Source organism: Capra hircus, chromosome 3 (assembly GCF_001704415.2).
Source record: "Capra hircus breed San Clemente chromosome 3, ASM170441v1, whole genome shotgun sequence".
Classification (NCBI taxonomy): Eukaryota; Metazoa; Chordata; class Mammalia; order Artiodactyla; family Bovidae; genus Capra; species Capra hircus.
Genome location: NC_030810.1, coordinates 26,993,526 through 27,020,693, shown reverse-complemented (window position 1 = coordinate 27,020,693; position 27,168 = coordinate 26,993,526). Strand labels below are relative to the sequence as shown.

Genomic DNA, 27,168 nt, shown 5'->3' with positions numbered 1-27,168 from the left:
TGAGTGAGTAACACACTTACTCTGTGCACTATATCTGGGCACCTTGGCATGAAATGGGGTGTGGGGGATAAAATGTATTAATATTTAATTCTCAGAGCTCTGGTTTTCTCATTTATAAATGGGACCTCATGGGATTGTTATAATTTTTTTGCTGGGGGGCTGCGGCACTTGTGGGATCCTAGTCCCCTGACCAGGGATCACACCTGAATCCCTTGCATTGGATGCTCAGAGTTCTAACCATTCATCAGCAGAGAGAATTCTCTGTTCTAAGAATTGAATGGAAAAACATATGAAATCTCTAGCTCAATGACTAGCACTTAGTGGTCTCTTCTCATCAAACTTCAGATTCATATACATATAAACAGATAAATAAGAAGTAACCAGTTTTGGAGTGCAAAGAAGATGGATCCTGCAGAGAGGAAGGCCCCCTCTGTAAACTTTTATAGGTTCCAGCCTCTGAGTTACATCATGAGAAATTTTATTAGGCAACATCCCAGGTGGCTCAGTGGTAAAGAATGTGCCTGCCAATGCAGGAGATGCCAGTCCATCTCTGGGTGGGGGAAGATCCCCTGGAGAAGGAAATGGCCACCCACTCCAGTATTCTTGCCTGGGAAATCTCATGGACAGAGAGCCTGGTGGGGTTCACGGGGTCACAGGATAGTCCGACACGACTTAGCAAATAAATGACATCTTGTAAAGACTTAAGATTTTGGGTCTTCCCTCAGGTCCACCCTATCATATCCTTTTCCTGCCTTAGCATGTGTCACCTGCAAGGACTATAGTTGTGTGATTTGTCCAGCTTTGAGGTTAGAGGTTGGTTGAATAATCTCCACGGCTGGGACCTTAAAAAAATTAGGACCTGGGCTTCCCAGATGGTTCAGCGGGTAAAGAATCCACCTGCCATGCAGGAGACACAGGAGATGCCGGTTCAATCCCTCGGTGGGTAAGATCCTCTGGAGGAGGAAATGGCAACCCATTCCAGGATTCTTGCCTGAAAAATCCCATGGACAGAGGAGCCTGGTGGGCTACACTCCAAAGTGTTGCAAAGAGTCGGACACGACTAAAAAAATTAACCAAACCATAAATCCTTTCCTATCGGGACTTTAAATAACTACATGGAGGAACCTATATTAAAAGCAAAAGGGGGAGGAGGCTCAGGGATGGTAGTTGACTCCAAACCCATGTAAAACTAAATAAGTGATTTCTAAAATCTTTTTCCGGGCGGCGCGCGGAGCCGGTGGGTACTCTTGAGATTTCTCTTGGGCTCCTAACTCCAGAAATCGGCTGCATTGTAAAAGAAAAGGATTCCAGCTTTGGTGGGCTGGTGGCAAAGGTAAATAGACGGGGAATGGTGGGGGAGACCGAGAGGATTCGATTCCTCTGTCTGCGTACTCGCTGGTGGTCAGAAGCTCGGGGCTAACCGCCAAGGGTCCGCGGCGGCCAGGGCCGGGCCAGGTCAGTACCCAGGCCGGAGGGTGCATGTCCAAGGCCGCGGTTTCCGACCCCTGGGGGTTGGCTTTCGGGCCCTCTTCACGCTGGGGGGCCTCCGCGGGGAGGTCCACAGCCCAGGAACCAGACCTAAGCAGGGCGGTAGTGCCCGCGACCCCCGCCTCCGCAAGCAAATAGAGGTCCTCCCGCCGCTCTCCCGCGGGGCCCCGGCAGGGAGCTAGACTGAGCGACCCCCGCTCGGGGGCCCGGCCCCGCCCCGCCAGCCCGCGGTGACTTCGACCCTCCCCCAACGCTGGAGGGGCCCCGCCCCCTCCTCGCGGGTTAACGAGTGTCCTCGCGCGCTCGCCCCTTCCCACTGCGTGAGTGTGAGTGAGCTATCCTCCCACCTCGGCCCCCTCACCATTGTTTCCCGTCTCCACCACAAGCCCCTGAATGTAGCACTTCTCCCGTTGGTGTTTACTACCTCCCGCCCCAGTTTAACCAGTGCCCCGGGGCCCCTAGAACGAAAGGAAGGGGCACCCCCAAACCCTTTCCTCCGCGCCTCCTACCCAGGGTCTCCTGTGCGTTTGTTCCCTACCCCCGCCCGGGTCGGGACTCCATTCAGGGCTCTGTCCCTCTCTCCCCTCCCCCCTCCCCTGACTCCCTTTCTCCCTCGGCCCCCTCCCCTCAGCGGGTCCTCCTCTTTCTCTCCCCCTCTCTCCTCCCCCTCCCCATCCCTTCCCCCCCACAATGCAGTTCGCGGCGCGGCGGACATGGCGGTGGAGCCCTGAGCTCGTCGTGTCCTGGCCTCCAGCGGCGGCGGCGGTGACGGCGGCAGCGGGAGGCGGAGGGGGAGCGGGAGCCACTGAGATGAGGAGGCGCCGCGCGCGCCTGTAGCTCGCGGGCCTCGCAGGTACGGAGGTTCCGGCCGCGGCATAGCACCCGGCGCCCGAGGGGGTGTGCTCGAGGCAGGCCGGGCGGCCCCCTCTTCGCCCTCAGGTGCCGCGCCTCGCAGGTGTCGCGGTCCCGGCCCGAGCGCGTATCAGCCGCCCTCTTGGGGCCTGACACTTCTTTCTTTGCTGGATTGGGCATCGGGTGTCCCAGGGGAAGGCGGAGATGAGGGAGGTAGGGGCGGCGGCCTGGGCTTCCTGAGCAGGGGACCGGGGCGCTTTGGGACCGAACTCCACCGTGAGGTTGGGGCTCTCGGCCCCGAGCCGAAACCTGTGGACCCAGGCGGCGGATTTTGAGTTAACGGGATAGGAGTGAATATGCTCTGGGGTCCAGTAGGATTCCCTGTCCTGTGTGCCTTTTCTTTCACCCTGGCTTTGATATAGACTACGTATATAACTTATAGACACACACACGCATATAATACATAATAAATATTTATTCCGGGATCGCCCTTGTCGGGAGGAGAGAAGGCAGAGGTGTCTGTGAGGATTTCGTTTCTTGCTCGCCCGCCTTCTCTCTCCCCCGCCCCCCAGTCGAATGGTGGTAATGAACGCTTTTGACGTGGGAAACTGTGAGATTCGTATTTGTAAACAGATAGCACTCTCCGAGTGTGTCGTACGCCTCCGCGAGAGGTTTCAGGTCCTTTTGGTATCCGGATTGCAAAAGAATGAGATATTTAGACCTGAAAGAAAGACCTCATCGGGATTTCAAGTCGTATGTGGATGCGATGAATTACTGTTATTTTAACAACATTGATTAAATTCTTTTTAGATGATCAACTTTTTAATCAAATGAATTTTGTACCTTGCGCGAGATCTTAGTTTCGGTGTACCATGTTTCTTCGTTTTGATATATATTTAATACAAAAGTAGTTCCTTGCACATTTGACGTTCTACTCCCTTTGTGATCTTCTTAGTGTCCAGAAATGCAATTCGAATTTTGTATTGTTGGTATGCATTTAGTAATTAGCTGGCATGGATCAGGTTACCTTTTGTTTCCAAAGATCGGCGCCCCCCCACCCCCCGACAAGTCTTGTAGTCCTGAAATGTGTAACTCTGGGTTAAACAGAACATACACTGTTTCTGTTTTAAAGTGATCAGAACTATTAGTTATTAAAATTGGGTAATCCCACCTGGATATGATAATTTAGAGAGAATGATATATCAGGGTGGTGAATTGTGGGATAGTTTTTTTTAAAATTTTTTTTGAGGGGTTACTATCAGTCAGCATGTACTGTATGTGAGTAAAACATACGCTCAAATTTTCTTTAGGCTCAGAACTCTTGTATATATGTCTGCTTAGAAATTGTTGGACCACACTGCATCCTAGTATTGATTAGTCGCAACTTGTAAAATTATGAAATATTGATTCATTTAGAAAACTGCTTAAGACAATGAATTTACTAGTATCTAGTGTACTATGATCCTTTTATAAACAGATTTTAGAGTGCATCTTAAAAACCGTATACTTTGGGCAGATAAGAATTTTAAGTTGTTTTAGGCTTTAAAAAGATGGTATTTAATGAAAAAAGAAAGCTTCCTTGAAATAATACAGAAAAGGAAGTGAAAAGTTTTAACATTTAATGTTTTAAGTCTAGCAAAATCTAAATACAAAAAAGAAATTAAAATGTGTCCATTGCCCTAGGTTGTTAGTAACAGATAAACTAACAAGATGTTATCTTGCACATAAGTTTAGTTCAGTATTGTAAATTACTTCTAACAGTACATTTAATTTTAATTAATGTAACTGGAACAGAACAGTGGCTATATTATAATTTTAGACTTTTTTAAATAAAAATTTATATTTGTAATTATAAATGTCTCTAATTAATAAAAAGCTGTTTAAAGAGAATTTTTTTTAGTTTTGAGTAATGGCACCCCACTCCAGTACTCTTGCCTGGAAAATCCCATGGACAGAGGAGCCTGGTGGGCTGCAGTCCATGGGGTTGCTCAGAGTTGGACACGACTCAGTGACTTCACTTTCATGCATTGGAGAGGGAAATGGCAACCCACTCCAGTGTTCTTGCCTGGAGAATCCCAGGGATGGCGGAGCCTGGTGGGCTGCTGTCTATGGGGTCGCACAGAGTTGGACACGACTGAAGCGACTTAGCAGCAGCAGCAGCAGAGTCATTTTAGTAACAGAAATTGGAGAACTTTTTGACCTCAAAGTTAACCTTGACATGCATAATAAGCAGGATTAATTATGTTGTATTCTTTATATAATGTCAAATCAGGATCTTTGGGTCGGAAAGGTTATGAATTTTATTTCTGCAGCAAGTTTCTGGTGTCAGAAAAGCTATAAATAAGACTTACCTATGAATGCTGATGTCAATAAATTTTATCCTTTTTTTTAAAAAAAAGACCATTTTGATAAATTCAGTGAGATATATTACTTCCTAATGTAAACTGCAAATGGTTGAAGTAAGTTGTTACTGCAGATAGAAATATGTTCTAAAAAAGAACAATTCTAGAAAGACTAACGGTCAAGGGGAAGGGATACTGTAGTAAAGCAGGATGTGTAGACTTTTTCTCATCTTAATGTTCGAGGAATTAAGATTGCTTTTGCTGAACTAAGTAAACTAGAATTTTTTTTATGCTAAACTAAGTTTATACCTGTTTTATTTCAGGCATTGTGCTAGACATGCCCATATATTTTTTTTATTTGTTCTGTTTAACACCCCTATGAAACCTGTTTTCTTTTTTTTTTTTTGAAACCTGTTTTCTAAATGAGGAATCTCTGACTCAGATGTTGGTTAATTTGCTTAAGATCATAGAGTTAGGAAGATTGAAAGCAGCTCTGCGTACTTTTTTTTTATAACATATGCCATGTTGCTTCTCAGATGTTTCAAGCGTTCTCCCAGTTTTATAGGAGGAACTGCCTTAGGTTGCTCATTCATTCATCATTTAATCATCAAACATTTGCATTTGTACTTTATGCTAGACATTGCTTCATTTTAGAGGTATAAACTTATTGAAGATAGTCTCTTGTTTCAGGGAATTTATTCATATAATCAGTTCAGTCGCTCAGTCATGTCCGATTCTTTGCGACCCCATGGACTGCAGCACGCCAGGCTACCCTGTCGATCACAGCTCCTGGAGTTTGCTCAAACTCATGTCCATCGAGTCAGAGATGCCATCCAACCATCTCATCCTCTGTCCCCTTCTCCTGCCTTCACTCTTTCCTGGCATCAGGGTCTTTTCTAATGAGTTAGTTCTTTCCATCTGGTGGCCAAAGTATTGGAGTTTCAGCATCAGTCCTTCCAATGAACGTTTAAGACTCATTTCCTTTAGGATTGATTGGTTTGATCTCCTTGCTGTCCAGGAGTCTTCTCCAACACCACAGTTCAAAACCATCAATTCTTCGGCACTCAACTTTCTTTATAGTCCAACTCTCACATCCTTACATGACTACTGGAAAAACCATAGCTTTGACTAGAGGGACCTTTGTTACAAAGTAATGTCTCTGCTTTTTAACATGCTCTAGCTTGGTCATAGCTTTTCTTTCAAGGAGCAAGCGTCTTTTAATTTCATGGCTGCAGTCTCCATCTGCAGTGATTTGGAGCGCCCCAAAATAAAGTCTGTCACTGTTTCTACTGTTTCCCCACCTATTTGCCATGAAGTGATGGGACCAGGTGCCATCATTTTTGTTTTTTGGATGTTGAATTTTAAGCCAGCTTTTTCACTCTCTTTCACTTTCATCAAGAGGCTCTTTAGCTCCTCTTAGCTTTCTGCCATAAGGGTGTTATCGTCTGCGTAATCTGAATTTATAGATATTTCTCCTGCCAATCTTGATTCTAGCTTGTGCTTCAAACAGCCCGGCATTTTGCTCAATGTACTCTCCATATAAAGTAAATAAGCAGGGTGACAATATTACAGCCTTGACATACTCCTTTCCTAATTTTGAACCAGTCTAGTGTTCCATGTCCGGTTCTAATTGTTGCTTCTTGCTGCTGCTGCTGCTAAGTCGCTTCAGTCGTGTCCGACTCTGTGCGACCCCATAGATGGCAGCCCACCAGGCTCCCCCATCCCTGGGATTCTCCAGGCAAAAACACTGGAGTGGGTGCTTCTTGACCTGCATACAGATTTCTCAAGAGGCAGACACACAATAGTCTGGTAGTTTTAAATGGGTATTTGATTTATAATGATAATAAGTAACTTACTGCATAGTTATTATTTGTTAATTTCTTTCCAAAGATCTTAGACTGTTAACTCAGGCCTCACAACAGCTTATAAATTATCAGCATTTATAGGTGAGGAAAGTAGCTGCAGAAAGACTAAATAGCTTGGATAAGATCTAGTTTGCTGCTGAGCCAGGAATTGAACTCTGGGTGTCTAAGTCTAGAGTTAGAGCTCTTAACCACTATGCTGTGTTGCACCTCAAGCTTAGGTTGTAGTATGCAGAGAGTGTTAAATTCAAAATAGCCACATAGGTTGTCAAAAACTATCTTTTAAGAACATGAGTGTGAATTATACATGACAATGAAATTTAATTGCATTTTGTTAGTCTTAGCTGTACATTGTAGTTTAAATAATTTAATTATCATTAAAATTGATTGGTCATTAACTATTTAAGCTCAATCTTGTGCTGAGTGTTAGGTTTAGGTCAGTGATATTCAAACTATGTGTTGGGAATCTTTTTGGGGTTTCTGAGTCATAATTGTTTTCCTAGTAATGTTAAGATATTTCCCTTTTCCCTTTTCATTTTCTCACCTGGAATGTAGAATGATAGAAACACATGAAAATATTATTGCTTTGACGGCTATTGCTTTGATGTGTAATCGTGGGTTTTTTTGTTTGTTTGTTTGCTTTTGCTTTGAGATACAATTTTCAGTACTGTAAAACTCACCCTTTTAAAGCATGTAGTTCAGGGACTTCCCTGGTGGTCTAGAGGTTAAGATTTCATGCTTCCAATGCAGGGAACACGGGTTTGATTCCTGGTTGGGGAACTAAGATCCCGCATTCCACGAGGTGTGGCCAAAAAAAAAAGCATGCAGTTTTCAGTGTATGTTCATAAGCTTATGTAACCATCACCATTATTTAATTCCAGAACATGTTCATCTTCCTCTGAGAAACCCTGTGCCCTTTAGCAATCACCCTGCATTCCCCCCCCACTCCCACCCCCTCAAGTTTTTGGCAACCACTGAACTGCTTTTCTGTCTTTGGAATTGCCTACTTTGGACATTTCATATAAGTAGAATCATATAACATATGTATAATCATATGTTAGTAGTATAATCATATAACAGGCTTTTTGTGCCTGGTTTCTTTCACTGAAGCATAATGTTTTCAAGATTCATCCACAATATATTGTGTATTAGCACTTCAGTCCTTTTTATGGTGGAATAATACTACATTGTATGGAATGTATTCTATGGAGGTACCACATTTTGTTTATCCATTCATCGTTTGATAGACATTTGGGTTTTTTCCACTTTTTGGCTGTTACAAATATTGTTGCTTTGAACATTCATGTATAAGTTTTTGTGTGGATATGTTTTCATTTCTCTTGGATATATACCCAGGAGTGAAATTGCTGAGGGTTTTGATACATTTATGTTGCCTGCCGAATTATATTCCCGGGAGGCTTCACTATTTTATATTTTCACTAGTCATATGTGAGGGTTCTCATTTCTACCCATCCTCACCAACACTTGCTATTGTCCATCTTTTAAATTCTAGCTATCTAACTGGTAAAGTGGTATCTCATTGTGGTTTTGATTTGCAGTTCCTTAATGACTAATGATGTTGAGCATCTCTTCATAATGTCTGTTGGCTTTTTGTATATTTTATTGGAAGAAATGTCTATTTAAATTCTTTGCTCATTTAAAAAATTGTATTATTTGTCTTATTGTTATAAGAGTTCTTTATATATTCTGGATATTAGATCCTTGTTAGATAAATGATATGCAAAAATGTCCTCTTTTTTGAATTGTCTATTCATTTTCTTTTTCAAATGTAAGAATTGTGGCAAAAGATGCATAAAAGTTACCATTTTAATAATTATTAAGTGTATATTCAGTGATACTAGGTACATTCACAGTGTTGCACACATCATCACCACCATCCATGTTTAGAACTTTTTCCTTTTTCCTGTTCTGTGCCTGCTAAGCAATAACTCCTTGTTCCCTCTTCCCCTCAACGTCTAGCAGCTATCATTCTACTTTCTGTTTCTATGACTTTGACTACTGTATGTAATTAGAATCGTATAATATCTGTCCTTTTGTAACTTGTTTACTTCATTTAGCAGTGTCTTCAAGGTTCTTCTATGCTCTAGTATGTGTCGGAATTTCCTTCCTTTTTAAGGCTGAATAATTATCTGTTGTATTTATGTATATACCATATTTTGTTTTTCCAGTTATCTGTTGATAGACACTTTGGTTGCTTCTGCCTTTTGGCTTTTGTAAATAATGCTGCTGTGAATATGGGCATACAAATATCTGTTTGGTTCCCTGCTTTCTGTTCTTTGGAAATATACCTAGAAGTGGAATTGCTGGATCATGTGGTAAATCTTTGTTTAATTTTTTGAGGAATTGCCATTTTGTTCATTTTCTGGAGTGTGTTTTTTCAAGCACCCAAGTTTTAGGTTTTGATAAAGTTATATTTATTTTTTCTTGTGCTTCTGGAGTCATAGCTAAGATAAGCCAAGATTATAAAAATTTACACCTATGTTTTCTTCTGACAGTTTTGTAGTTTTAGCTTTTACATTTAGTTCTTTGACCCATTTTTAGATAATTTTATATGTGCTGTGAGGTATAGGTCCAACTTCATTCTTTTTCATGCGGCTGTCCAGTCGTCCTGGCATCATTTATTGGCAAGACTGTTATTTCCCTTGTTGAATGGTCTTGGCATCATTGTTGAAATCAGTTGATCATAAATGTCTCTGTTTACTTCTGGATTCTCAATTGATTCTGGAGTCTCCAATGATTTGTATGTCTGTGCTTATGGCAGTACCACCCACCCAGTCATAATTACTGTAGCTTTGTAGAAAGTTTGAAGTTGGAAAATCGAAGTTGAAGTTGTGAGTTCTCCAACTTTACTTTTCTTTTTCAATATTGTTATGGCTGTTCTTAGTCCTTTGCATTTCCGTGTGAATTTTAGGATCTGTTTGTCAGTTTTTGGAGAAAACATTGTATTTCTTTTGTTAAATTTATTCCTGAGTATTTTATTCTTTTTGAAGCAATTGTAAATGGAATTTTGGACTCTACATTGCTAGTATATAGAAATACAATTGATTTTTGTATGTTGATCTTGGATAGCACCCTTGCTAGGCTTGTTTATAGCTCTAATTACTTTTTTGTAGATTCCTTAGGACTTTATATATGAGATCATGTCATCTGCAAATATAGATTGCTTTACTTCTTTCTTTCTTTTCTGGATGCCTTTTAATTTCTTTTTCTTCCCTAATTGCCCTGGCTAATACAGTATTGAGTAGAAGTGAAGACAGTAGGGAATTTCCTGGTGGTCCAGTAGATAGGACTTGGTGCATTTACTTCCACAGACCAGGTTTAACCCCTAATTGGGGAATTAAGATCCCACAAGCTGCACAGCCTAAATAAATAAATAACATTAAAACAAAGTGAAGACAACAGACATCTTTGTCTTGTTTCTGTTCTTAGAGGAGAAAACATTTAGTCCTTCACCGTTAAGTGTGGTGTCACATGTGGTTTTTCTGTCAGATTGATGAGAGTTTCTTTCCATTCCAAATTTGTTGAGTTTTTTTATTATAAAAGGACATTAGATTTTATCAAATCCTTTTTTTGTGTCAGTTAAAACAACTGTATGGTTTTTGTCCTTTAATATGGCGCATTACATTGATTGGTTTTCATATTGAACCAAACTTGTATTCCTAGGTTAGAATACACTTTATCCTGGTATATAACCTTTCATTGCTGGATTTGGTTTGCTAGAATTTGTTGAGGATTTTGCATCTATTTTCATAAGAGACATTGGTGTATAGTTGTCTTGTAATTTCTGGATTTGGTACTAGGGTAATACTGGCCTTATATAGAATAAGTTAACAGTGTATTCTTGTATTTTTAAAATTTCTCAGTTTTAATATCTAATGATGTAAATAGCAATAGCTATATACACAAAAACAAAAGTTCTTTGGATTCTTGGTAATTTTTTGAAGCATAAATGCATCCTGAGGTCAAAAAGTTTGAGAACTGCTGGTTTAGGCTAAAGACATACCCTAGTACCCAGGCAATGAACCAAAAAATATGTCTCTTCTTTCTTCTCATAAACCAATCCCGTTTGTGTCATTTTACTCAAGTCATACACTCAAGGTGTCTCAAGAAATAAAGTGAAAACACTACCAGACTGTGTTAACTTTACAGATTTGAAAAGATAAATGAATGGGCATATTAGACATATATATGTTAGCTAATGCTGTATCTTCAAAACAAATCTTTTTTTAAACTGAAAAATTTGTAAGAGCTGCTGTACTTTTATAGCCACTTATGATATTGTTTTGAGTGTCTTGTATTCTGTCATACAGGTAAAAAATGGCTAGTTTGTGTTTGTAAATTGTATTTATGCTTTCTGTGATAGTGCCAGTTTTAAACCAATGATTCTCGCTATATGAGAGGTACAGTTCCTTAGGAAGGTATTTCATAATGCTTTGGAAGGTCTTTTAAACCACTCACAGCTAGCCTTTCCCATCTCCCATTCTTGTGTTTCTCTTTTTTCTATTGGACATGTATTCTATTTCTTGGATGCGTTAGGAAAAAAAAACTGGGAAGCATTATTCTAAATCCTCTAAGGAGGTGTGTAGCTTGTTTTCCTCACAGCTGCTTCCTTAAAGCCAGAAAACCAGACCCATGTATTTTCTAATTAGTGTCTGTCTATTCTTCTGTCTTCCTCTACAGCTTCTCTTCTTTTAAGATTGGTACCCTACTGGCTGTTTCTTACCTGACTTTGTCATTTCAATCTAGGAACGTCTGTGTCACTCCCCTGTATTCACTGATATATCATTGGTATAATTCTTCATATCATATCAGGCAGTTGGAAGCATAACATTGAAGGTTACTTAACATCTTAAGTTTATTTTTCCTTAATTTCTGTATTCCAGTGGTATTCAACTTTCTTTGACACGGCTACTCATATGGTTCAGAAATGGTTCTACTTCTGACCAAAATCTCCTTAATATCTGTATACATCTTTCTCACTTCTTTAGTTTTCTCATCTATCCCTAATCTTTTTGTATAACCTCTTTTGAGTTTTATCTCTCCCACTCACCAGTATCATCACTGTTGTGTTCAGTTCAGTTCAGTCGCTCAGTCATGTCTGACTTTTTGCAACCACATGGACTGCAGCATGCCAGGCTTTCCTGTCCATCACCAACTCCTGGAGCTTAATTCAAACTCATGTCCATCGAGTCGGTGATGCCATCCAGTACCCTATTGAGATATTCATTATGTTAATCCCCTACCCAGAATGAATTTAAATATCTGCAAATTGTATAAACTAGTAGACAGGTGTTTTATATATGTAGTTAGGCCTTTAACCCAGCCTGGCAATATTTCAGTCAGGTTTCTTTCCTGTTTCTCACTTTTGGTATAGTTTTTCTCTGATCTTAAGTCCTCTACTGCCCTCTGCCTTTCCCTGTTAGTGCTGGCCTTCTGTTTCATAGAACAGTGTTATAAAACTTACTTTCTCCACAGTTCTTTCAGATGCTAATAGGTTGTCCTGGCAAAAAATGTGTTTTGGTCAAATAAATCTGGAAAATGTTGCAAATTAGATCTTTCTCTTATATATTTACAGTGCTTCCTACTGTACCCAAGCATCTTCTGGGAAGAAGTCCATTTACCTTCAACACAGCTTTTCCCTCTCCACAATCCCACCAAAATTGCTTGTAGTAAGATCCTAAATAATCTCCTAATACTTTTTAATAATAATTGGTAATTACTTTTACTTACTTTAGTAGCATCTCTTTTCCCTCTTATCTCTGTCTTCCTGTTCTGCAGAAGTTAATCTGAAGCAGAAATTGTGCCACTCTTCTGCGCATAATCTATGGCTTCTCTTTGCTAAAATCTAAACTTGACTCGGTATGTAAATGTGTGTACTAATTTGCATTCCCGGTTCATCTCCTGTATTCATCATTATGCATGCTATTTTGCATCCTAAAACTTGTTAAAATTATATAAATGTATTTTATCTAGTATATACAGATCTTATTCCTTCTTACTCCCTTTCTCAAGTGAAAAATTCTTTCACAGCTCAATTCCCTTTATGATGAACACTTTTTCTTAGGTTCTTTCCTCAGGGTTTTCTTAACATATGTCATGTAATATTGTCATTATTTGTTTATATGACTGTCTCCTCTTTTATATATGCGACTATTCTGTTATTTATCATTGTATTCCCAGCTTTTAACTGAACACCTTCTGTATTAATGTTGATGATCTTTGTTAAAACACATGCCGTGTTCATATTTGTTTATCTGAACAGGTGCAGGCCCAGCTACATAATTTACAGGACATATTGAGAAATAAAAATGCAAAGTCCCTAGTTCAGAAGGCAGGAAAAAGTGCTATTAAAGTTACTAAAACAAAAAGTATTTTTCTTTCTTCTTTGATCTTTCTCTTAGCTTGTCATGTTTGTTTACTTTTTAATGTCATTCTAAATAAAGAACAATTGAAATTGTTTAATATTAAGCATGAATTTTACTGTTCATCTTTATATGGTACAATGCCAGTTTTAAATGCCAATATATGATTATTTAACTCTTATGTGAAATTGATGCTCTTTCATAGCTTCAGTTCAATTCAGTCACTCAGTTGTGTCCGACTCTTTGCGACCCCGTGAATTGCACCACGCCAGGCCTCCCTGTCCATCACCAACTCCTGGAGTTCACTCAGATTCACGTCCATCGAGTCAGTGATGCCATCCGGCCATCTCATCCTTTGTCGTCCCCTTCATAGCTTATACAGGTATATTTCATTCTTACCAGAACAGGGAAAACACTGTGTAAAAACTTACTCAGCTGTTTTTATTTAGGTCTTGCACATTTTACCAACAGTCTCTACCTTTGATTTGGCAGAACTGAAAGGTAAAGGACCTGTGGCTGCATCTTCTGTCTTTCCCTTTCCTTCTGTTGTCACTTTTATCGTAAGTGGTTAGTTAATACAGGGAAGTAACATGAGTAAGAAAAGATGTGGTAGACTTTTTGGTAATTCATGTTTCTTAGAATCGATTGCCTTTCCTCTGGGAAGAAAGTTATATTTTAATAGAAAATGTGACTTTTCTTGGGGTATTAGTACCCTTGCTTATCTAGTTGTAGACAACATGCTTACTTTGTATCCCTTTGAGTTTTGCTAAACTCCCACACATCATGGATCCACTGAATGTTCACAGGGCATCACCAAAGCTGTAAGAATAAAGTAGAAAGGAATGGCAGATAGACATTTTGCATGTATCTCTTCTGCTCCTTTGCCTGTTCCTTTGTCCCGTTAGACTTCACTACAAAACACAAATTCAAAGATAAAGTTATTAAGAATATCAAGTTGATGACAGGAGAGCTTTAAATCAAGCATAGTGTCTTTCTGAGTATGGAGCTCTGTATAACTGCACAGATCACATGACCATGAAATTAGCCTACTCTCACATCCATACATGACCACAGGAAAAACCATAGCCTTGACGAGACGGACCTTAGTCGGCAAAGTAATGTCTCTGCTTTTGAATATACTGTCTAGGTTGGTCATAACTTTTCTTCCAAGGAGTAAGCGTCTTTTAATTTCATGGCTGCAGTCACCATCTGCAGTGATTTTGGAGCCCAAAAAAATAAAGTCTGACACTGTTTCCACTGTTTCCCCATCTATTTGGAGAAGACTCTTGAGAGTCCCTTGGACTGCAAGGAGATCCAACCAGTTCATTCTGAAGGAGATCAACCCTAGGATTTCTTTGGAAGGAATGATGCTAAAGCTGAAACTCCAGTACTTTGGCCACCTCATGAGAAGAGTTGACTCAGTGGAAAAGACTCTGATGCTGGGAGGGATTGGGTGCAGGAGGAGAAGGGGACGACCGAGGATGAGATGGCTGGATGGCATCACCGACTCGATGGACGACTCGGTGGACGTGAGTCTGACTGAACTCCGGGAGTTGGTGATGGACAGGGAGGCCTGGCTTGCTGCGATTCATGGGGTCGCAAAGAGTCGGACAGGACTGAGCGACTGAACTGAACTGAACTGAAAAGGATTGGAGGAAAATAGTAACATACGTGGAGACAAAGAGATTGGCTTATTTCACCTTGTACTAATGTGATAAGCCCTGTTGCTACTAGTTTATTTTGAGGTATTCTGAGGATTGTGTTCCTTATTGCCTTGAAATTAGGTGTAGCCATGTGGCTTTTTTTTTTTTTTTGCAAATGAAATGTGAACAAAGGCGTTCTCCCTCTGCTTTGCTAATATGGGAGGTAAGATAAGATTAAAGCAGCTTGGCAGGCTGAACCAGTGCATGAAGGACAGCTGCCTTAGAGAGTTACCTTAATCCCAAAAGGATTTTGCATGAGTTAAATCAATTTATGTTATGATAAGCATTAGTTGGGAGTTCTTATCACAGCATAACCTGCCCATTCCAAACGGTATGGATGTGAAATTTCAAAATGAGTGTGGTGTTAGAAGCACAAGCATTGGAGGGCCAGCAAAACAGTTTTTGGACCTATGGGACAAGCTAAGTCTTTTCAGCAAACAACACTTAAAAGTGTTAGCTACATTATTATACATGAATACCCAGGAGCTGCTTGATACTGGAGGAATGAGGAACTTTCTGGTGTATCTAGCATCACAGAACTCTTCCTATAGAGCTCATTCTTGATTATTTGTTTATAAGGAAGAGGAGGAAAAGGTGGCTTGGATAATTAGGGAATCCAGATGATCTCCATATCTCGGGGAGAAACTCAAGAAACAATTGGTGACCTCAGGCTATTTTAATCAACAAATTGCTAGTGAAAAGAAAGTGACCTCAGCTGCTTTGACCAGTAGCCAAAAAAGCTTTCCTAGATGAACATAGAAGGAAAAGACTTGAGTAATCTAGAAAACTAAGCTAATGGGGATTTAGATGAGGATTTAGGTAATTTAGTTTAGAAATCCCATTTATTTACAAAACTGAATTTTTGAGAAGGGGGTGTGGTTCTACATACCTTTGATCATAAAATCTCTGTCAGTTGATTTACCCATATAAAAAGTTATGCTTTTTTAACCTTTAGCTATTTTAGAGTTGATTAATGTTTAAAAATTGAGCTTTGTGATACTTTATATAAGCTTAGTACACATTGTTTTGACTTTTTGAGTTAAATTTTTTTTTTATTGTGGTAGCTTTACCACCAGAGAAGGCAATGGCACCCCACTCTAGTACTCTTGCCTGGGAAATCCCATGGGTGGAGGAGCCTGGTAGGCTGCAGTCCATGGGATCGCTAAGAGTCAGACACGACTGAGCAACTTCACTTTCACTTTTCACTTTCATGCATTGGAGAAGGAAGTGGCACCCCATTCCAGTGTTCTTACCTGGAGAATCCCAGGGACAGAGGAGCCTGGTGGGCTTCCGTCTATGGGGTCACACAGAGTCGGACACTACTGACGCGACTTAGCAGCAGCAGCAGCAGCTTTACCACTTTCAAAGTGAAAGTGGCTCAATTGTGTTCGAATCTTTGTGACCCCATGGACTATACAGTCGAAATTCTCCAGGCCAGAATACTGGAGTGGGTAGCCTTTCCCTTCTCCAGGGGATCTTCCCAACCCAGGAATCGAAACAGGGTCTTCTGCATTGCAGGCGGATTCTTTACCAACTGAGCTATCAGGGAAGCCATAACGTGGTAAAGGATACATAACATTAAGTTTACTGTTTAACCTTTTTAAGTGTACAACTCAATGACATTAGTACATTCACGATGTTGTATAACCATCACCACTATTTATTTCCAGAGGTGTTTTTTTTAGTCATCCCAAACAGAGACTCTGTCCGTTAAACAATGACTCCCTGTTTCCCACACCCCCAGCCCCTGATAACTTCTGTTCTGCTTTCTGTTCCTATGAACTTACTAATTCTCAATCTTATACAATTGGAATCATGCAGTGTCTGTCCTTTTGTAAGTAACTTATTTAACATGATGTCCTCGAGGTTCATCCATGTTGTAGCATGTGTCAGAATTTCTTTCCTCTAAATGGCTGAGAAATATTCCATTGTATGTATATATCACATTTTGTTTATCCATTCTTCTGTTAATAGATGCTTGGTTGCTTCTACCTTTTGGCTGTTGTGAATAATATTGCAGTGAACATGATGTTCAAATATCTGAGTCCCTACTTTCAGTTCTTTTGAATATATGCCTATGAATAGAATTGCTGGATCATATGGCAATTCCATGTTTAAGTTTTTGAGGAACTTCTAACTGTTTTCTGCATCAGCTGCATCGTTTTAGTTCCACCAGCCATTGCATGAGAATTCCCACTTGTTTTGTTTTTGCTTTTGCTGCCTTTGCTTCTGGTATCGGATCCAAAAAATCACTGCCAAGGTAGATGTCAGGGATGAAAGTTTAAATTTTGATGAAGTCCAATTTATCTATTTTTTTTGTCTGTGCTTTTGATGTCATATTTAGAAAATGTTGCCAAACTATGAAGATTTATAGTTTTTATGTGGTTATATGTTTATGTAACTTAGTGTATAAGGTATAGTTTTAGTATAGGGGTTAAATTTAGATCTTTGCTCTTTTGTTTTTGTTCTTATCCTTCCATTGTTTACTTCTGAAAACACAAGTATATACTCTTTCTTACAAGAAATTAGATTACTATGGATGCCTGTGTATATATATTTTTTTCACTTAACAGTGTAGTTTCAGTATTGCTCCATAGAAGAATAGAGATTTCCTTATTTTGTTTCACACCTGTATGGTTATATATTTTGTTTTATGATAGTTTCTCTGTAATTTTTCAAGTGACTCAAATGGCTATTTGTGTTCTTTCCCTGTCTGCTCTTTTTACATTTAGTGTCTTGTCTTATTTGATCCATTTTGAGATAATTTTTGTAACTGGCAGAAGGTCAGCATCCAGCTTAATTCCTTTGAACAGGTGTATTCAGTTTTCCATCACCATTTGTCCTTACTGCTAAGTCGCTTCAGTCGTGTCCGACTCTGTGCGACCCCATAGATGGCAGCCCACCAGGCTCCCCCATCCCTGGGATTCCCCAGGCAAGAACACTGTGTGGGCGGGTGGTGGTTGCCATTTCCTTCTCCAGTGCATGAAGGTGAAAAGTGAAAGTGAAGTCACTCAGTTGTGTGCGACTCTTCGCAACGCCATGGACTGCAGCCTACCAGGCTCCTCCGTCCATGGGATTTTCCAGGCAAGAGTACTGGAGTGGGGTGCCATCGCCTTTTCCGCCATTTGTCCTTACCCCTATTCAATACTATTAGCGTTGTCAAGTTGAATGACCATGTGTGTGATGATTTATCTGTTGGCTCTCTTCCATTGTATGTCTGTCTTATTCAATTACTGGACTTTTGATTAAGCTAGCTTTGTGTAGTAAGTTTTGAACTAATAAAGTGTTAACTCTTCCAGCTTTTCTTTTTTTAGATTGTTTTGCCTATTTAGAGTCCTTTGACATTCCATATGACTTTTAGGATGGATTTTTCTATTTCTGCAAGAGCCATTGTGGTTTTGATAATGACTGCATTGAATCTTTAGATCACTTTGGGTAATATTGGCATCTTAACAGTACGGTCAACACCCTAAGTCATTGGCATTGACTTAAGTGAAGGAAACAAATGGGTGAGTGCACAGTGAGCTGCAGTTTATATTTGCCAGTCTCCAGCCTTTGGCAGCTCTGGGGACTCTTGACCTTAATTTTGTGACCCCATGGACTATAGCCTACCAGGCTTCTCTGTTCATGGAATTTTCCAGGCAGGAATACTGGAATAGGTATCCATTCCCTTCTCTAGGAGATTTTCCTAACCCAGGGATCAAACCGAGGTCTCTTGCATTGCAGGCTGATTCTTTACCGTCTGAGCCACCAGGGAAGCCCAATAACAAAGGAAAAGAAAGAAAAAAAGTGAAGTCGCTCAGTCGTGTCCAACTCTTTGCGACCCCGTGGACTGTGGCCTATTAGGCTCCTCAGTTCATGGAATTTTCCAGGCAAGGGTGCTGGAGTGGGTTGCCATTTCCTTCTCGAGGGGATCTTCCCAACCCAGAGATTGAACCCGGGGCTCCCCCGTTGCAGGCAGACACTTTACTATCTGAGCCACCAAAGGGTGGAATATGTAATTCTTCTGAAGTGAATGATAAACACTGTAAAATGTGTGTTTTCCAATCTTCTGCTCCCTTGGGCTATAGGACACATGAACTTAGACTTTTCTTTCTTTTTGACTCCTTAGTTACCATAGGTAGTGATCAGAGTTTGAAAAGAGAAGAGCAAGAAAGAGGTAGGCAGGGAAGGTAGACTGGAACGAATCTATGAACCTGGGATGTCGCTGCATGTAAGTGTTTAATTTCTTTCAGTAATGTTCTGTAGTTTTCAGTATACTAATTTTTTTGCCTCCTTGGTTAAATTTATTCTTAGGTATTTACTCTTTTTGATGCTATTGTAAGTGGAATTGTTTTTTAAATTTCCTTTATGGATTGTTCATTGCTACTGTATAGCATACTTTGTGTGTTTATTCTGTATCCTGCAACTTACTGAATTTATTAGCTCTGATTTTGTGTGTATTTTTAGGATTATCTTATGATTTAAGATCATGTCATCTGCAAACAGAGATGATTTTACTTCTTCTTTCCCAGTTTGGATTTCTTTTATTTCTTTTACTTGCCTAAGTGCTCTGGCTGGAACTTCTAGTACCTTGTTAAATAGAAGTGACAGAGCAGATGTTTTTTCTGGATCCTAGGGGGAAATTTTAAAAATCTTTCATGGGTTATGATGTTAGCTGTGTGTTTTTTGTTTTGCTTTAGGTTTTTTTGTTGTTGTTGCTAGTTGGCTTTTACCATGTTGAAGAAGTTCTTTCTATTACTAGTTCATCATGAAAAGGTGCTGGATTTTGTCAAATGCTTCCTTCTGCATCAGTTGAGATGATCATGTAATTTTTCTTTTCCTTCAATCTGTTAATGTGGCTTATCACATTGATTGATATTTCATACGTTCAATCACCCTTAAATTCTGAAGATAAATCTTGGTCTTACTTGGTCATGGTGTATACTCCTTTTAATATGCTGCTAAATTTGGTTTGCTGGTATTTCACTGATGATTTTTTGCATGTGTGTTCAGAGAATCAGAGTAACACTGGCCTCAGAATCAGTTAGGAAATGTTCCGTCCTTTGCAGTTTTTCAGAAGTATGAGAAGGATTGACGTTAATTCTTTACATATTAAATAGACTTCAGTGGTATAGCCTTCTGATTCTGAGTTTTTTTGTTAAGGGATTTTTGATTATTTATTCAATCTACTTGTTATAGGTGTATTCTGGTTTTATATTTGTTCTTGACCCAGTTTTGGTAATTTGTGTGTTGGTAGGAATTTGTCATCCCATCTACCTTATCCAGTTTGTTGATGTACAGTTGTTCATAGAATTATTTTATAGTCCTTATTTTTTAAAATTATATTAAATATCCTTTTGTTTTCATTTGAAAATTTATGGTAAAATAATACATTGTTTTTAAAAAATACATTGTTTTCATTTGTCTTGAAGTATTTTCTAATTGTCCTTGTGATTTCTTCTTTCACTCATTGGTTGGTTGAGCCCTTTGTTTAACTTCACATATTTGTGAATTTTCCAGTTTTTTCTTGTTACTGATTTGATTTCTAATTTCAGTCTGTTGTGATAAGAAAAGATAATTTGTATAATTTCAGTTTTTTCACATTTATTAAGACTTGTTTTGTGGCCTAACAAAATAGTCTGTCCTTGAGTATGTCCCTTGTGTACTCTGCTGATGTTGTGTTGAGTCATCTGGATCTATCTGTTAGGTCTCATTGTACAGTGTTATTTAAGTCCTCTGTTTCTTTAGGTTTTCTGTCTGGTTGCTCTAACCATAGGTATCTTCCCTGTAGCTCAGACAGTAAAGAATCTGTCTGCAATGCAGGAGACCCAGGTTCGATCCCTAGGTTGGGACAATCCTCTGGAGAAGGAACTGGCACCCCACTCCAGTATTCTTGTCTGGAGAATCCCATGGACAGAGGAGCCTGGTGGGCTACAATCCATTGAGTCAAAAAGAGTCAGACACGACTGAGTGACTAACACTACTACTACTGCTGTAACCATTATTGAAAGTTAGGTATTAAAGTCTCCAATTAATGTATTTACTTATTTAATTGAAGTGTAGTTGATTTACTTTTTGCTATACAAGAGTGACTCAGTTATATATATGTGTATATCTATCTATACACACACACACACACATTCTTTTTAATATTCTTTTCCATTGTGTTTTATCCCAGGATATTGAATGTAATTCCCTGTACTATACAGTAAAACCCTGTTCTCAGTCTACTCCATATGTAATCAGGTCAGGTCAGTTCAGTTGCTCAGTCGTGTCCGACTCTTTGCGACCCCATGAATCACAGCACGTCAGGCCTCCCTGTCCATCACCAACTCCCGGAGTTCAGTCAGACTCGCATACATCGAGTCAGTGATGCCTCTCACTTCTGCATCTATTAACCCCAAACTTCCAGTCCATCCAGTCCATCCCCCCACACAGTCCCTTCTCCTTTGGCAACCACAAGTCTATTCTCTATGTCTTTGTGTCTGCTTCTGCTTCATAGTTAGGTTCATTTGTGTTATATTTTAGATTGTACACACACACACAGATATATATCTATATAAGTGATATCATACAATATTTGTTTTTTCTGACTTCCTTCATGTAGTATGATAATCTCTAGTTGCAGCCATGCTGCTGTAAATGGTATTATTTATTTTGTTCTTTCTTATGACTCAATAGTATTCCATTATATATATGTACTACATCTTTAAAAAATTTTTTTTATTGGAGTACAGTTGATTTACGATGTATTAATGTCAGGTTTACAGCAAAGTGAAGATGGAGAAGCTTTATACAGTCAACAAAAACAAGACCAGGAGCTGACTGTGGCTCAGATCATGAACTCCTTATTACTAAATTCAGACTTAAATTGAAGAAAGTAGGGAAAACCGATAGACCATTCAGGTATGACCTAAATCAGATCCCTTATGATTATACAGTGGAAGTGAGAAATAGATTTAAGGGCCTAGATGTGATAGATAGAGTACCTGATGAACTATGGAATGAGGTTGATGACATTGTACAGGAGGCAGGGATCAAGACCATCCCCATGGAAAAGAAATGCAAAATAGCAAAATGGCTATCTGGGGAGGCCTTACAAATAGCTGTGAAAAGAAGAGAGGCGAAAAGGAAAGGAGAATAGGAAAGATACAAGTGTCTGAAAGCAGAGTTCCAAAGAATAGCAAGGAGAGATAAGAAAGGCTTCTTCAGCGATCAATGCAAAGAAATAGAGGAAAACAACAGAATGGGAAAGGCTAGAGATCTCTTCAAGAAGATCAGAGGTACCAAGGGAACATTTCATGCAAGGATGGGCTCGATAAAGGACAGAAATGGTATGGACCTAACAGAAGCAGAAGATACTAAGGAGAGGTGGCAAGAATACATGGAAGAACTGTACAAAAAAGAGCTTCATGACCAAGATAATCATGATGATGTGATCACTAATCTAGAGCCAGACATCTTGGCATGTGAAGTCAAGTGGGCCTTAGAAAGCATCACTACAAACAAAGCTAGTGGAGGTGATGGAATTCCAGTTGAGCTATTTCAAATCCTGAAAGGTGATGCTGTCAAAGTGCTGCACTCAATATGCCAGCACATTTGGAAAACTCAGCAGTGGCCACAGGACTGGAACAGGTCAGTTTTCATTCCAATCCCAAAGAAAAGCAATGCAAAAGAATGCTCAAACTACTGCACAGTTGCACTCATCTCACACGCTAGTAAAGTAATGCTCAAAATTCTCCAAGCCAGACTTCAGCAATACGTGAACCATGAACTCCCTGATGTTCAAGCTGGTTTTAGAAAAGGCAGAGGAACCAGAGATCAAATTGCCAACATCTGCTGGATCATAGAAAAAGCAAGAGAGTTCCAGAAAAACATCTATTTCTGCTTTATTGACTATGCCAAAGCCTTTGACTGTGTGGATCACAACAAACTGTGGAAAATTCTGAAAGAGATGGAAATACCAGACCACCTGACTTGCCTCTTGAGAAATCTGTATGCAGGCCAGGAAGCAACAGTTAGAACTGGACATGGAACAACAGACTGGTTCCAAAGAGGAAAAGGAGTACATCAAGGCTGTATCTTGTCACCCTGCTTATTTAACTTCTATGCAGAGTACATCATGAGAAACGCTGGGCTGGAAGAAACACAAGCTGGAATCAAGATTGCCGGGAGAAATACCAATAACCTCAGATATGCAGATGACACCACCCTTATGGCAGAAAGCGACGAGGAGCTAAAAAGCCTCTTGATGAAAGTGAAAGAGAAGAGTGAAAAAGTTGGCTTAAAGCTCAACATTCAGAAAACGAAGATCATGGCATCCCGTCCAATCACTTATGGGAAATAGATGGGGAAACAGTGGAAACAGTGTCAGACTTTATTTTTTTGGCCTCCAAAATCACTGCAGATGGTGATTGCAGCCATGAAATTAAAAGACTCTTACTCCTTGGAAGAAAAGTTATGAGCAGCCTAGATAGTATATTCGAAAGCAGGCCATTACTTTGCCGACTAAAGTCCGTCTCGTCAAGGCTATGGTTTTTCCAGTAGTCATGTATGGATGTGAGAGTTGGACTGTGAAGAAGACTGAGCGCCGAAGAATTGATGCTTTTGAACCTATGGTGTTGGAGAAGACTCTTGAGAGTCCCTTGGACTGCAAGGAGATCCAACCAGTCCATTCTGACGGAGATCAGCCCTGGGATTTCTTTGGAAGGAATGATGCTGAAGCTGAAACTCCAGTACTTTGGCCACCTCATGTGAAGAGTTGACTCATTGGAAAAGACTCTGATGCTGGGAGGGATTGGGTGCAGGAGGAGAAGGGGATGACCGAGGGTGAGATGGCTGGATGGTATCACTGACTCGATGGACGTGAGTCTGTGTGAACTCCGGGAGATGGCGATGAACAGGGAGGCCTGACGTGCTGTGATTCATGGGGTCGCAAAGAGTCTGACACGACTGAACGACTGAACTGAAGTGAACTCTATTTTAGAGATTCTTCTCCCATATAAGTTGTTACAGGGTATTGAGTAGAGTTCCTTGTGACATACAGGTTCTTATTAGTTCTCTGTTTTATATATAGTACTATGTATATGTCAGTCCCAATCTCCCAATTTATCCCTCTCTCCCTCCCCTCATCCTCAGGTAATCATAAGTTTGTTTTCTATGTTTGTAATTCTGCTTCTGTTTTCTAAATAAGTTCATTTGTACCCTACCTTTTTGTTTAGATTTCAGATATAAGTGATATCATATACTGTTTGTTTTTCTGTGTCTGACTGACTTCACACAGTATGACAATCTCTGGGCTGCAAATGGCATCAGTTTAGTTCAGTAGCTCAGTTGTATATGACTCTTTGTGACCCCATGGACTGCAGCACACCAGGCCTCCCTGTCCATCACCAACTCCTGGAGTCTACTGAAGCACATGTCCATTGAGTCAGTGATGGCATCCAACCATCTCATCCTCTGTTGTCCCCTTCTCCTCCCACCTTCAATCTTTCCCAGCTTCAGGATCTTTTCAAATCAGTCAGTTCTTCACATCAGGTGGCCAAAGTATTGGAGTTTCAGCTTCAGCATCAGTTCTTCCAATGAATATTCAGCACTGATATCCTTTAGGATGGACTGGTTGGACTTCCTTGCAAGTCCAAGGGACTCTGAAGAGTCTTCTCCAACACCACAGTTCAAAAGCATCGATTCTTCGGTGCTCAGCTTTCTTTATAGTCCAACTCTTACATCCATTCCTGACTACTGGAAAAACCATAGCTTTGCCAAGCCGGAACTTTGTTGGCAAAGTAATGTCTCTGCTTTTTAATATGCTGTCTAGGTTGGTCATAACTTTTCTTCCAAGGAGCAAGCATCTTTTAATTTCATGGCTGCAGTCACCATGTATAGTGATTTTTGGAGCCAAAGGAAATAAAATCTGTCATTGTTTCCACTGTTTCCCCATCTACTTGCTGATAAGTGATGGGGCCAGATGCCATGATGTTAGTTTTCTGAATGTTGAGCTTTATGCCAACTATTTCACTCTCCTCTTTCACTTTCATCAAGAGGCTCTTTAGTTCTTCTTCACTTTCTGCTCTAAGGATGGTGTCATCTGCATATATGAGGTTACTGATATTTCTCCTGGCAATCTTGATTCCAGCTTTGATTCATCCAGCATGGTATTTCTCATAATGTACTCTGCATAGAAGTTAAATAAGCAGGGTGGCAATATACAGCCTTGACATACTCCTTTCCCAGTTTAGAACCAGTCTGTTGTTCCATGTCCAGTTCTAACTGTTGCGAATGGCATAATGCTGTTCTTTTTAATGGCAGATTAATATTCCCTTGCATATGTGTACCACTCTTCATCCATTCATCTGTCAATGGTCATTTAGGTTGTTTCCATCCTTTACTATGGTGAAGAGTGCTGCTGTGAAGATACAAATGCGTGTATCTTTTGAATTATAGCTTTGTCTAGTTATATGCCCTGGAGTGGATTGCTGGATCTTATGGTAGCTGTTTTACAGTTTTAAACAGCACACCTGGTATTCTGTCACCTCCGCTAGTTTTGTTCATAGTAATGCTTTCTAAGGCCCACCTGACATGCCACTCCAGGATGTCCATCTCTAGGTGAGTGACCATACCACCATGGTTACCTGGGTCATTAAGACCTTTTTTGTATAGTTATTCTGTGTATTCTTGCCACCTCTTCTTAACCTCTTCTGCTTCTGTTAGGTCTTCCTGTTTCTGTCCTTTTATGGTACCCATCCTTGCATGAAATGTTCTCTTGATATCTCCAGTTTTCTTGAAGAGATCTCTGGTCTTTCCCATTCTATTGTTTTCTTCTATGTCTTTGCATTGTTCACTTAAGATGGCCTTCTTATCTCTTCTTGCTATTCTCTGGAACTCTGTGTTCAGTTGAGTATGTTCAAACTGCCATACAGTTCAGCTCATTTCACATGCTGGCAAGGCTATGCTCAAAATTCTTCAAGCTAGGCTTCAGCAGTACAGGAACTGAGAACTTGCAGATGTTCAAGCTGAATTTATTTAGAGAAGGTAGAGGAACCAGAGATCAAATTGCCAACATTTGTTGAATCATGGAGAAAGCAAGGGAATTCCAGAAAAACATCTTCCTCATTGTGTGAATCACAACAAACTGTGGAAAATTATTAAAGAGATAAGAGTACCAGACCACCTTACTTGTCTCCTGAGATATCTATGTGCAGGTCAAGAAGCAACAGTTAGAACTGGACATGGAACAACAGACTGCTTCAAAATTGGGAAAGGGTTATGACAAGGCTGTATATTATCACCCTGCTTATTTAACTTATATACAGAGTACATCATGTGAAATACCATGCTGGATGTATCACAAGCGGGAATCACAATTGCTGGGAGAAATGTCAACAACCTCAGATATGCAGATGATGCCACCTAATGGCAGAAAGTGAAGAGGAACTAAAGAGCCTCTTAATGAGGGTGAAAGAGGGTGAAAAAGCTAGCTTGAAATTCAGCATAAAAAAGCCCAGATAATGGCATCCGGTCCCATCACTTAATGGCAAATAGAAGGGAAAAAAGTGAAAGCAGAGACAGATTTTATTTTCTTGGATGCCAAAATCACTGCAGCAGGCATGAAGTTAAAAGACGTTTGCTCCTTGGAAGGAAAGCTATGACAAACTTAGACAATAAACTGAAAAGCAGAGACATGGCTTTGCTGACAAAGGTCCTTATAGTTAAAGCTGTGGTTTTCTAGTAGTCATGTATGGATATGAGAGTTGGACTATAAAGAAGGCTGAATGCCAAAGAATTGATACTTTTGAATTGTAGTGCTGGAGAAGATTCTTAAGAGTCCCTTGGACAGCAAGGAGATCAAACCAGTCAATCCTAAAGGAAATCAACCCTGAATATTAACTGGACAGACAGATGCTGCAGTACCAATACTTTGGCCACCTGATGGGAAGAGCTGGCTCATTGGAAAAGACTCTGATGCTGGGGAAGATTGAAGAGAAAAGGAGAAGGGGGCAGCAGAGGATGAGAAGGCTGGATAGCATCACTGATTCAATGGACATGAGTTTGAACAAACTTTGGGAGATGGTGGATGACAGAGGAGCCTGGTGTGCTGCAGTCCATTTTGTTGGACACAGCTTAGTGACTGAACAACAAGAACAACAAATGATAGCTCTATTTTTGGTTTTCTGAGGGGTTTCCATAGTTGTCGCACCAACTTGTGTTCCCATCAATAGTGTAGGAGGGTTCCCTTTTGTCTTCACCCTCTCCAGCATTTGTTGTTTGTAGACTTTTTGATGATGGCCATTCTGACTGGTGTGAGGTGGTACCTGATTATAGTTTTGATTTACATTTCTCTGATAATTAGCGATGTTGAGCATCTTTTCATGTGTTTTTTGGCCATCTGTATGTCTTGTTTGGAGAAATGTCTGTTTTAGATCTTCTGTTCATTTTTCGATTGGATTGTTTGTTTTGTTGTTGTATGAACTTTTTGTATAATTTGGAAATTAAGCCCTTGTTGGTCTCATCATTTGCAAATATTTTTTCCCGTTCTGTAGGTTGTCTTTTTGTTTCA

At 40.0% G+C, this 27,168-nt stretch overlaps 1 protein-coding gene across 3 annotated transcripts in view; it reads left to right on the top strand.

Annotated features, from left to right (window-relative positions):
• The window catches only part of ZCCHC11 (zinc finger CCHC-type containing 11), a 196,784-nt gene that overhangs the window by 61,124 nt on the left and 108,492 nt on the right, over positions 1–27,168 (top strand). The window contains exons 1-2 of one of the 3 annotated variants that reach the window (XM_018044181.1): positions 1,436–1,455; positions 2,185–2,341. The exons of 1 other annotated variant lie outside the window; for it this stretch is intronic. The gene's annotated coding sequence lies outside the window, so the exon portion shown is untranslated. Of the gene's footprint in view, positions 1–1,435; positions 1,456–2,184; positions 2,342–27,168 lie in introns of those variants that run through there. One more of the 3 variants, XM_018044190.1, reaches the window with a different exon arrangement.